The 12,163-nt window shown below is 37.2% G+C and overlaps 1 pseudogene; it reads left to right on the top strand.

Moving 5' to 3' along the window:
* Positions 1 to 9,645: 9,645 nt before the first annotated feature.
* LOC117020367 (60S ribosomal protein L30-like) lies at positions 9,646 to 11,208 on the top strand (annotated as a pseudogene).
* The last annotated feature ends 955 nt before the right edge of the window (positions 11,209 to 12,163 follow it).

The following is a 12,163-nucleotide window of genomic DNA, read 5'->3' as shown; positions in this document are numbered from 1 at the left end:
GTGGTTTAGTGGTTACCAGAGGGTAAGTGGGGTAGGAGATGAAGGTAAGGGGGATCAAATATATGGTGATGGAAGGAGAACTGACTCTGGGTGGTGAACACAATGGGATTTATAGATGATGTAATACAGAATTGTACACCTGAAATCTATGTAATTTTACTGACAATTGTCACCCCAATAAATTTTTTTTAAAAAAGTAGGGTGTGCTTGAGGAGCTGGGAATATAACTTAAGTATAATGTGTCTTAGGGATGGGATTAAGATAATAAACTAAGAATAGTCACACGTTTACAAAATGAATGTACAAGGATATTATTCCATCATTGTTGGAAGTAAGGAAAAAGGGGAAGCAAAAATGTGCATCAGTAGATTGGTTAAATACATACTATATAATCTCTAAAAGTTATGATATTCACCTCTAGACTTTAAAAGTTGTCCACAACATTTTACTTGGCAAAATAAAGCACATCAAAAAAAAAGTATGGACTCTAAGCCAAAATATAAAATAAATATCCATGAGTCAATACTGATATAAGCAAATGATTGAGTACATAAAGGCAGGGGGAGTAGACAAATCCCTCCTGCAGAAAAATTCCCAATAATTTACGTACAGACTCCAAATCAAGGAGGTGAAATACCACACCTCACTCCTTAAGTGTGGGTTGTGCATACTTCCCGTCAAAGAGAACAGTACGGAAAAAGGGAGGATGGGGGCAGGCCTTTATAGTGCACAGACTGACAAATACTATTTCAGGCAGATAATCACGTATATATCCCTGATATGTGATGAAAATGGCACTTTACCTCTGTGGTAAACGCATAACCCAAAACCCATAACCCCAGTCTAATAATGAAAAAAAAAAAATCAGACAAATCCCAATTGAGGGACATTCCACAAAATAACTGACCAGCACTCCTCAAAACAGTCAAGGACATACAAAACAAGCAAAATCACAGCCAAGAGGGACTGGTGACATGACTAAATATAATGTTGGGATGGGATCCTGGAACAGAATAAAGACATTAGCTAAATACTAAGGAAAGCTAAGTAAAATAAGGACTTTAGTTCATTATTAATATTGGCTAATTGCAACAAATGTGACATACTAATTAAGATGGGAATAACAGGAGACACTAGATGAATGGGTATGAAATCTCTCTGTTCTATCTTTACAATTTTTCTATAAATCTAAAACTATTCTCAAGTTTATATTTTAAAAGAGTATATGTATCACAATCCCACTGTTTAAAAATGCATGTGTGTGTGTGTGTGTGTGTGCAAAATAATGTGTTAAACATGATATAGTGGGGTTTTTTTGGGGGGGGATACTGGGGAACAGTGTGTTTCTCCAGGGCCCATCAGCTTCAAGTCGTTGTCCTTCAATCTAGTTGTGGAGGGCGCAGATCAGCTCCAAGTCCAGTCACCGTTTCCAATCTTAGTTGCAGGAGGTGCAGGTCACCATCCCATGCAACCTTGAACTGGCAGTCTTGTTTGAGAGCTTGCGCTCTCACCAACTGAGTCATCCAGCCGCCCTTCTGGAAGCTCAGCGGCAGCTCGTTCTTCAGTCTAGTTGTGGAGGTCGCAGCTCACTGGCCCATGTGGGATTCGAACCAGCTACCTTGGTGTTGTGAACACCACGCTTTAACTACTGAACCAACTGGCCTCCCCTCATTGCATATTCTTGCCTCCTTTGTCATAGATTAATTGACCGTATGTCACGCAAGGAACTCTGCTCGCTGCGCCATTTGTCATGCAGGGTGTCATGCAGGGTCTCTGGTCCCGCTCCCCACATAAGAACGCAGGACATGGTGAGGCCAAAAAGGAACACCCACGGAGCCATAGACAGGGGAGTCACACCACTGCAGTCTCGCTGGCAGCTGGGTTGGAGACATAGGAAGCAGGAGCCACACTATCTGCAACCTGCTGTCCACTTCTCTGCAATCTGCAACCCGCACTCCGCCGTGCTAACTGCAGTCCACACTTGCCAGCCACCATCTTCTTCCTAGCCCCCATTTTCCTACTAGCATAGCCACAGCAGTTATATTAGTGGCCAATGGCTCACTGGTTACAGCTAACAGCCAACTAGCCACAGCTGATTGCCATCCAATCACAGTTGATGGCCATTTACTACCTGAGCCAGCACCTTTCCATGTGAGGCCGAGAGCCTGGAAACTGCACTCCTGGCTCTGTCCCCACACTATATAAGCAAGAATTTATTTCTGAGTTCCTGATTCTATCCCATTGATCTATACAACTGTTTTTGTGCCAATACAATACTGTTTTGATTACTGTACTTTTGTAGTATATGTAGTTTGAAATCAGGGAGTATGATACCACCCACTTTGTTCTTTCTCAGGATTGCTTTGTTCTGTGAACGAAGTGCTTATGAAAATCTCAAAAACTGAAATTAAGTTCTATATTTTAAAAAAGAAAAAAAATTGCTTTGGCTATTCAGGGTCTTTATGGTACCATATAAATTTTAGGATTAATTGTTCTAATTCTGAGAAGAATGCCATTGGTATTTTAATAGGGATTGCACTGAACCTGTATTTTGCTTTGGGTAATAAAGACATTTTAACAATGTTAAATCTTCCAATCCATGAGCACGGTATATCCTTCCATTTATTTGTGTCCTCTTCAATGTCTCTCTGCAATGTCTCAGAGTTTTCAGAGTACAGGTTTTACCTCCTTGGTTAAATTCATTCCTAGATATTTATGCTTTTTGATGTAAAAGGGATTGGTTTTGTTAATTTCTCCTTATGATTGTTCATCATTAGTGTATAGAACTGCAACAGATTTCTATATATTAATTTCATATCCTGCAACTTTACTGAATTCATTTATTAGTTTAATAGTTTTTTGGTGGAGTCTTTAGGGTTTTCTATATATATGTTAATAGTATCACGCCATCTGCAAATACTGACAGTTGTACTTTTTTCCTTTCCAATTCGGATACCTTTTATTTCTTTCTCTTGTCTGACTTTTGTGGCTAGGACATCCAATACTATATTGAATAATAAATAGTGAGAGTAGGCATCGTCATCTTATTCTTGATCTTAGAAGAAAAGCTTTCAACTTTTCACCATTGAGTATGATGTTAGCTGGGGGTTTGCCATATATAGCCTTTATTATGTTGAGGCAAGTTTGCTCTATACCCACTTTGTTGAGAATTTTTATAAATGGGTCAAAAAGAATTTTGTCAAATGCCTAATCTGCATGTATTTGGATGATTATATGATTTTTATCCTTGGTTTTATTGATGTTTCACATTGATTGATTTACAGAAGTTGAACAAACCTTGTATCCCTGGAATAAATCCCACTTGATACTGGTGTCTAATTCTTTTAATCTACTGTTGAATTCAATTTGCTAATATTTTGTTGAGAAGTTTTGCATCTTTGTTGATCAGGTATGTAGGCCTATAATTTTCCTTGTTTTTTTTTTTTTTTTTTTTTTTTTGGTAATGTCTTTGGTTTTGGCATCAGGGTAATGCTGGCCTCATAGAATGAGTTTGGAAGCATTTCTTCCTCTTCAATTTTTTGGAATAGTTTGAAAAGGATAGGCATTAATTCTTCTTTAAATGTTTGATAGAATTCACTTGTGAAGCCATCTGGTCCTGGACTTTTGTTTCTTGGGAGTTTTTTGATTACTACTTCAATTTCATTGCTAGTAATCATTCTGTTCAGATTTTCTGTTTCTTCCTGGTTCAGCCTTGGAAGATTGTATGTTTCTAGAGATTATCCATTTTTTTCTTAGGTTTTCCAATTTATTAGTATACAATTGTTCATAGGATTTTTTAATGATCCTTTGTATTTGTGGTGTCAGTTGTAACTTCTCCTCTTTCATTTCTGATTTTTATTTGGGCTCTTCCTTCCTTCCTCCCTCTATCCCTCCCTCCCTTCCATCGAGTCTGGCTAAAGTTTTGTCAAGTTTGTTTATCCTTTAAAAGAAGTGGCTCTTAGTTTCATTGATCTTTTCTATTTTTTTCAGTCTCTATTTTTTTTATTTCCACTCTGATCTTTATTTTTTTCCCTCTTTCTACTTACTTAGGGTTTTGTTTGTTCTTCTTTTTCTAGTTTCTGGAGGTGTAACGTTAAGCTGTTTATTTGGGATTTTTCTTTTTTTCTTGAGGTAGGCCTGGACAGCTATGAAGTTCCCTCTTAGAACAGTTTTCTATATACCATAAATTTCAGAAAGTTGTGTTTTTATTTTCATTTGTCTCAAAGTATTTTTTTATTTCCTATTTAATTTCCTCTTTGATCCATTGGTTGTTAAGTAGCATATTGTTTAGTCTCCATGTGTTTGTGTTTTTTTCCAGTTTTCTTCCTGTAGTTGATTTCTAGTTCCATGCCATTGTAGTTGGGAGAGATGATTGATATGATTTCAATATTCTTCAAATTACTGAGACTTGTTTTGTGGCCTAATATATGATCAATCTTGGAGAATGTTCCAGGTACACTTGAAAAGAATGTGTATTCTGCAGCTTTTGTACAAAATGTTCTGTAGATATCTATTAAGTCAGTCTGGTTAAATATGACATTTAAGGCCACTGCTTCCTTATTGATTTTCTGTCTAGATGATCTATCCATTGATGTCAGTAGGGTATTAAACTTGTGTTTAGTATTTTTATTTTGCAAATATCAAAGGGAAAAACTTAAATCAGATTTTTTTGTTTGAATGTTTTATAAAAAAAATATATATATTTACTTCCAAGTGCCATAAAATTACTGAATAAAGTTTTGGGTGTCAAGAGAAACTACATTTTATTCTAATGTCAATACCTGCAACTAACTTACATTGTGATACTGGATTGACCTCTTGCCTCACCTTCTCCATCTGAAAACATAAAACTGTTTATATATAACTACTTCATAGTCATGGTATGTTCTTTAATGAGTTCCTTATTTATTAAGCACTTTGAGATAATGAAATAAAAGGATTTATAAAATATAAAAATATACAATTTTTCTTTAAGTCTAAATGCCAACAGTAACTTTACATCTATATAGGCCTTTTCATCTGTAGTTTATATTATTTAAACTTACTATTTATTAACTAAAATATCCTTATGTGACTCCTTACACTATTCAGAAAGGCCAGTCTTTCCTACTTAGGACAATCTCATTGTTTAGCTAAATATTACCGCTTTTCTACTAAGAAATTTTCTCCATCTAGTCCAATTCAGCATAGATGCTCATTAAACAACTGAATTAAACTGAGTATACCAAATACTAAAGTGATAAATTATGTGGTCTAGATTCCAGTTATGCTACATGTAATGCAATATATGATACCGGCTATGTTGCCATTTTAATTAACATTCTAAATAGCTTTTTATTACTTTAGTGGTTACGGAAAAATTCTAAAGCATAATTCTGTGTCTCTATTCTCCAAATCATTAAATAGGAATAGTACTGTAATGGTGATTACTTGGTAGAAAGCTGTAGTAGTACTGAATTGCTACAACAGAAATAAAATTTAAACACACACCCATACACACACAACACTCACAAGTTAAGATGGGCCCAAGCTCTTACTAGATATTATCAAAAGCAGGTATCATCGGTTAGATTGCAAATTGGTGCAGCCACTATGGAAAACAGTATGGAGGTTCCTCAAAAAATTAAAAATAGAACTACCTTATAACCCAGTAATTCCTCTTCTGGGTATTTATCTGGCACTAATTCAAAAAGATGCATCCCTATGTTCACTGCAGCATTATTTACAATAGCCAAGATATCGAAACAACTTCAATGCCTATCAACAGACGATTAGATGAAGAAGATATGCTACATATATATAATGGAATATTACTGAACCATAAAAAACAATGAAATCTTACCATTTGTGACAACATGAATGGATCTGGAAGGTATTATGCTAAGTGCAATCAGTGAAATAGAAAAAGACAAATGATCTCATTTATATGTGGAATCTAAAAAACAAAATACAAGAACAAACGAAACAGAAACAGACTCCTAGATACAGGAAACAAACTGATGGTTGCTGGATGGGAGTGGGGCTGGGGGCAGGGTGAAAAAGGTAAAGGGATTAAGAAGTACAAAGTGGCAGTTACAAAATAGTGATGGAGATGCAAAGTACAGTATTGGGAATATAGTCAATAATACTATATAACTATGTATGGTGCGAGGTGGTACTAGATTAATAAGGGGTTATTATTTTGTAAATTATATAAATGTCTAACCACTATGCTGTACACCTGAAACTAATATAAAATAATATTGAATGTCAACTGTAATTGAAAATAAAAAAGTAAAGAAAAATAAAGTAGGAGACCAAAAAAACTACATGCACAGAGGTTCTTCAAGATTGACTTGTACAAATGATACATGAAGAATTTGTTGCAAAAATCGGCTCTGTAGAAATAAGACTCAATTAACTCTTTAGCTTTCACTTCCTCATTGCTTTCAGAAATCCCCTCAACCTGCTCCTTCCCTAGTATTCTCCCTAATCCTCCAGAGTCCAGGCAAATAAGCTGGGGCTTCTCCTTGATATACCTTTTTGCTAGTTCCCCCAAATACAATGAATGCTGCCAACTCTCGCTGCAGATGGTCTTCTGAGCCCCTCTACTCTGTCTAGCTGCTAGTTCCCTAATGATTTTTTATCAGTTTTCATGGACCATCACAATGACATCCTAACTAGTCTCACTGCCAAAAACTCTGCCTCCACCAATTCATTCTCCACTGAATCTCTGCCCAAACACGATTCTCCAGGCTTTAGGCCTGCTCCTCATTTCAGGAACAGGTATCAACACCTTCATGCCTGCTTCCCTGCAGACCCCACTTTTGAAATGACATTCTTTCCCTTTTTTTGAATGGTGAAATCTTACTCTATCTTCAAGGTTTAACTTTAAAATGGAAGTCAACTCTGTGAAGCCTTTATTGACTCTTCTTCTAGGCTTCCATATTTCACTCATAGCAATTTTCACAGTCAGCAGGGTAGTTTTCAGTCTCCTTAACTAGAGAATTTTCAGGCAGGTCAGATGATGTCTTATGAAACTTTGAACCATAGCACCAAACATAGTGTAGCTGCACAACGAATATTTGTTGAACCAAATTGAATAGGATTCAAAAAAAATTTAAAGAATCACAAACCATGAAATTGAACACATCAATTTTGGGCCTATATTTTCAGATGGAAATTTTTCAAACAACAAAAACTTGTTTCCCAGTTATAAAAGTCATACATGCTCATTATAGCAAATACCACAAAAAAATTAAATTAAAACTTATCACACCACTCAAATAACCCTCTTCGCCTTTAATATTTTTTTATTATTTATGTACTTATGGGAGACAGAGCATCAGTTTTGTAAATACTTTTGCAGCATACTTCCCCTATAAATTACGATATACTATCACCATAAAAATTCTGTGACTCTTTTAACCCTTAATGAAAATTGCTGCACCCAAGGTGAAAAGTGAAACATAAGGAAGCCCAATGAGATGAGGATGTCCAGTGGGTATTGCCACAGGCCATCTTCACTAGGCCATATGATTCAGATTGTACATCAGCAAAGTTAGTTTTTTGGGGTTTATTTTTTTCCCCCTTCTTCCACCTCCCCCACCCCATTCCGGTTCAAGCTGTTGTTTCTCAGTCTAGTTGTGTAGGACACAGCTCACTGGCCCCTGCTGGTATTATGAGCCTTGCGCTCCCGCTGGCTGAAGCAGTCGGTCGGTCGCCGGTCATCAGTCGGCCGCTCACGGCAGCTCACCGCAACTCTCGCCGGCTGCCGGCCACTCACGCTGGCCGCCGGCGACTCATGGCAGCAGACGGTAGCCCACGGCAGCACACAGCAGCCCACGCCAACCTCTGGCTGCTCATGGCAGCCCAGCTCCAGGGAGAGCTGTTGTTCACAGTCTTAGCTATAGAGGGTGCAGCTCACTGGCCCATGTGGGAATCGAACCGGAGACCTCGGCATTCGGAGCACGATGCTCCAACCACCTGAGCCACTGGGCCGGCCCCAACAAAGTTTTTTTTTTTTTTTTTTATACCAATTACCTCATATTATGTATCTTCAGAATTGCTCACAAATCTACTACATTTCCTTACAGTCTTTTCTTTTTTTTAATGTGTACTTTTAAATAAAATCAGAATCATAGTGTTATGGGCTAAACTGTGTGCCCGCCTTTCCCAAGAAAATTCCTACATTGAAGCCCAGGATCTTAGAGTGTGACTATATTTGGAGATACGCCTATAAAAAGGTAATTAAGTTAGAATGAGGCCATTAAAGTGGGCTCTAATCCAATCTGACTCATGTCCTTATAAAAAGAGATGAGGACAGAGAGAAAGGAAGAGGGGGAGGAGGAGGAAAAGAGAGGAGGAGGAGGAAGAGGAAGAAGAGGAGAAAGGGAAGGGGAAGGGGAAGGGGAAGAGAAGAGAAGAGAAGAGAAGAGAAAAGAGAAGACCAGGGAAAGGCCATGTGAGGACACAGGAGGAAGGCGGCCATTTGTAAACCAAGGAGAGAGGCTTCATAAGAAACCAAACCTGCTGACACCTTGATCTTGGACTTCTAGCCTCCAGAACTGTGAGAAAATTAATTCCTGTTGTTTGAGCCACCCAATCTGTGATATTTTGTTACAGCAGCCCTGGCAAACTAACGCCCATACTAGTAAAGTCCTATTAAAAAGGAACAACAGACCCAAAATGAAGTCACTTTTGCTAAGCCAAGTAACCAAACCAAAACTTAATAACTAACTTAATTGCAATCCCAGCCTCTCTCAGGAGTACAATTTTAAACCAGTCTGCAATTTCCTATGAATGAACTCTCCATTCTGGGGGTGTTCAAACAAAGGCTGAGTATGTGCCTGTTATACAGGTTTTAAAACAAAACCAAAAAAAACTTGCGGAAAGAAAGAAGTTATTTGTTGAGTATATCAGGGAGGAGGAATGAATTCAAACATGAATGGGTAATTGGACTAAATGATCTTTGAAACCCCTTCAAACTGAGAATCTCTGACTCCTCTGATTGGTTTTCAGCCATTGGGTGAGAGCCAGTGGGTGAAGTAGAGAAAGTGTCTGGACTATTTTGAGCAAGATCAGATGGAGACTCAAGAAATAACAGGGTGAGAAAGCGCTCCACAGAAAAAGAGAGAAAGTGGATGATTAAGCAATTTAACTGGAATTAAATTACAGCAGAAGGACAGAAAAGAAGGTGCAGGAGGAAAGGTATATCTTGAGAAAAAGACAAATTAAAGAAAGTATTGGGATGGGGAGAAAGAATGAGACATGTGTGGGGTGGTTTGTGATAAAAGACACCCACACAAAAAGCTTCCCTGACTCAGTAAGTGACCTACTAAGAGCTTATAAAACAGTTTGCTTAAATAGGAGTTGAAAATATATGAATGGAATATGTAAACACAGAGCTTGATAAGGAGAGACAAAAACAGATATAAATGATAAATACATAACATTACAAAGCTTTTGAAACACAAAGTGGAAAATATTTGACCACCCACAAAGCAAACAGGATTTCCTCTACCAACTCTCCAGCCCTTCAATAGTCTAATAAGAAATAAGACTAGAACTATTTTAAAATGAAGATTGTATTAGTTTCCTATTATTGCTATAGCAAATTACTACAAATTTAGTAGCTTAAAACAACACAGATTGATTCTCTTAGGTTTTTGAAAGTCAGAAATCTGAAATGAGTTACTGGGCTAAAATCAAGGTGTCGTCAAAGGCTGGTTCTTTTGGAGGCTCCAAGGCAAAATCTGTTCCTTGCCTCTTCCAATACCTAGAGGCTGCCAGCATTGCTTGTGAGATGTCTACATCACTCCAATCTTTGGTTCCTTTCCTGACTCTGACATTCCTCACTCTTCTTATAAGGACCCTGGTGATTACTTTTGGCTCATCCAGGACAATCCAGGATATTCTCTGTATCTTAGAATGTTTAATGTAATCAACTTTTACCATGTAAGGTAGAAGATTCACAGCTCCTGAGGCTTATTAGAATGTGGACTTCTTTGGGAGGCCATTATTCTACCATAAGGATGGTAAGCATTTGCTTTTCATAGTTAGAATTATGGTATGAAACTATTCAAAATTGAAGCCAGTGACCCAGCATTTGTAGACATACGCTATTAGGGAGCATGGTGATAGAAAAGCAACGAATCAGGATTCGGGGATCTGGGTTGTAGTCCTATCACTGTAGTTAGCTCGCTGTATGACCTTGGGCAAGTCATTCCCTCTTCTGTGGAATTCTTCTTGCCTATGATATAAACTCTATCATTTTCTGACGGGGAATTGTTACACCAGAACTCTTGACCTATTCTTTCTTCCTTGTGATAAAGGGCAGAAATCTTTCCTAAAAGTTTGCGGTTCACTCATTGTTGTTATGAAGAAAGTTTTTCTCTTGGTAGCCAAATGGTCCAGGCTTCCAGACAAACTCTGGGACACTGTATGCAGCATGCCGTTTTGTCTCTGTAATGATGTCAGTCTGCACTTTCTGCATGTCAATCAAGTCTGTTAAGAGAATAATGTTCTGAAGATTAAGTCCTGTGAACTCATGTGAGTACAACATCCTAGGCTTGTTCTCTCAAATAATATTAGAAACTATGGTTTAAATATTGTACGTATATTTACTTATTCAACAAACACTCATTGAGTACCTCCTGGGTACAAAGCACTGAGCCAGGCTGATTCCTAGCAAGCTTGGTATTTGAAGGTAATGAACACTACAATACTTAATAGATTAAGTGGAACACTTGAACATTACGGTCAGCAAACAATTCAATAAACAATTATGCGTTTTCTCGTTTCCCAGCCATCTTGGTGGCTGCTCTTGGTTTGGGGGCTGTTCTACACCTAAGGCAGGAAAATGGTGGCCGCAAAGAAGATGAAAAAGTTGCTGGAGTCGATCAACTCTAGGCTCCAACTTGTTATGAAAAGTGGAAAGTACTTGCTGGGGTACAAGCAGCTTCTGCAAATGATTAGACAAGGCAAAGCGAAACTGGTCATCCTTGCCAACAACTGCCCAGCCTTGAAGAAATCTGCAATAGAGTACTAGGCTATGTTGGCCAAGACAGGGTCCATCGCTACAGTGGCAATAATACCGAATTGCACAGCATGTGGAAAATACAACAAAGCATGCACACTGGCTATCATTGATTCAGGCAATTCTGATATCATTAGAAGCATGCCAGAACAGACTGGTGAAAAGTAAATCATGCAAAATTTTTCTTTAATAAAACTAACCAGAACTTGGTTTAAATATATGTATACTTATGAGGAATAAGCAGAGAAAATAAGGAACTCAAGTTCTCTAACCTAAAGTAATACATAAAAATATAACATAAGGCAACATATGAAAATTTCTTCAACATCAAGTTTTTTTTCAAAGATTTCATTTTCCTTTGTGTTTATAATTTATTAAACAAGTGTCAGCCTCCACCTTTACCACTTTTTAGGAGCTGCTGCTTCTAGTACAGGAACATGAAAGCAGACGTTTTGATCTTAAGTTCTGAGTATTTTTCCTCTAACAAATAGTATAATTCCATTTTTTAATTTTTAAAAGTATGTGTGTAGTTTTTCCCAAAGGATGGGATTTTGAGTGTTTTTCCTCTTTTTCATTTATCTACATTTTCTAATTTTTCAATAATGAACATTTATTTATCATACATGAAATATATAAAAGTTTTAATGAAAAATAGTTACTACTCACAATGAATTTACCTTCAAAGTAATCTCTCTGTTGAAAAACATACACACTTCTCAATTTCCACAATAGTAGTGCATGTGTATACCACCTGAACTTCTAAGTAATAATTATAGTCATAAAGCATTTATGAGATTGTAAGATTAAATTTTGACTCCTCTCCAACTCATTATGGAACTTGGGGAACTGTTCAACTTCTCTGCACTGTGGTTTCTGGCCACATTTCACTATGGGATTTCTTCCCAGACCTGGTACAAATTAAGAGTGATATGGGCTTTGATGGTCAAATAGCATTTGAAAACTTTCTATTTATTATATTTATACACATTAATGGTCAGTTTATGATATAAAAAATAGAGGGAGTTAACTTGGCACAATTATTGTAAATTATTGTTGTTTCATCCCGCTTCTTATTCATTCACTCAACAACCATTTTTCAGCACCTGTTCCATGCCAGCCACTGTAATAAATGTTGGAAGAATAACC

This window comes from Rhinolophus ferrumequinum, chromosome 3, assembly GCF_004115265.2.
Source record: "Rhinolophus ferrumequinum isolate MPI-CBG mRhiFer1 chromosome 3, mRhiFer1_v1.p, whole genome shotgun sequence".
Classification (NCBI taxonomy): domain Eukaryota; kingdom Metazoa; phylum Chordata; class Mammalia; order Chiroptera; family Rhinolophidae; genus Rhinolophus; species Rhinolophus ferrumequinum.
Note: the sequence above shows the minus strand (reverse complement) of the source record. Positions and strands in the feature narration are given on the sequence as shown.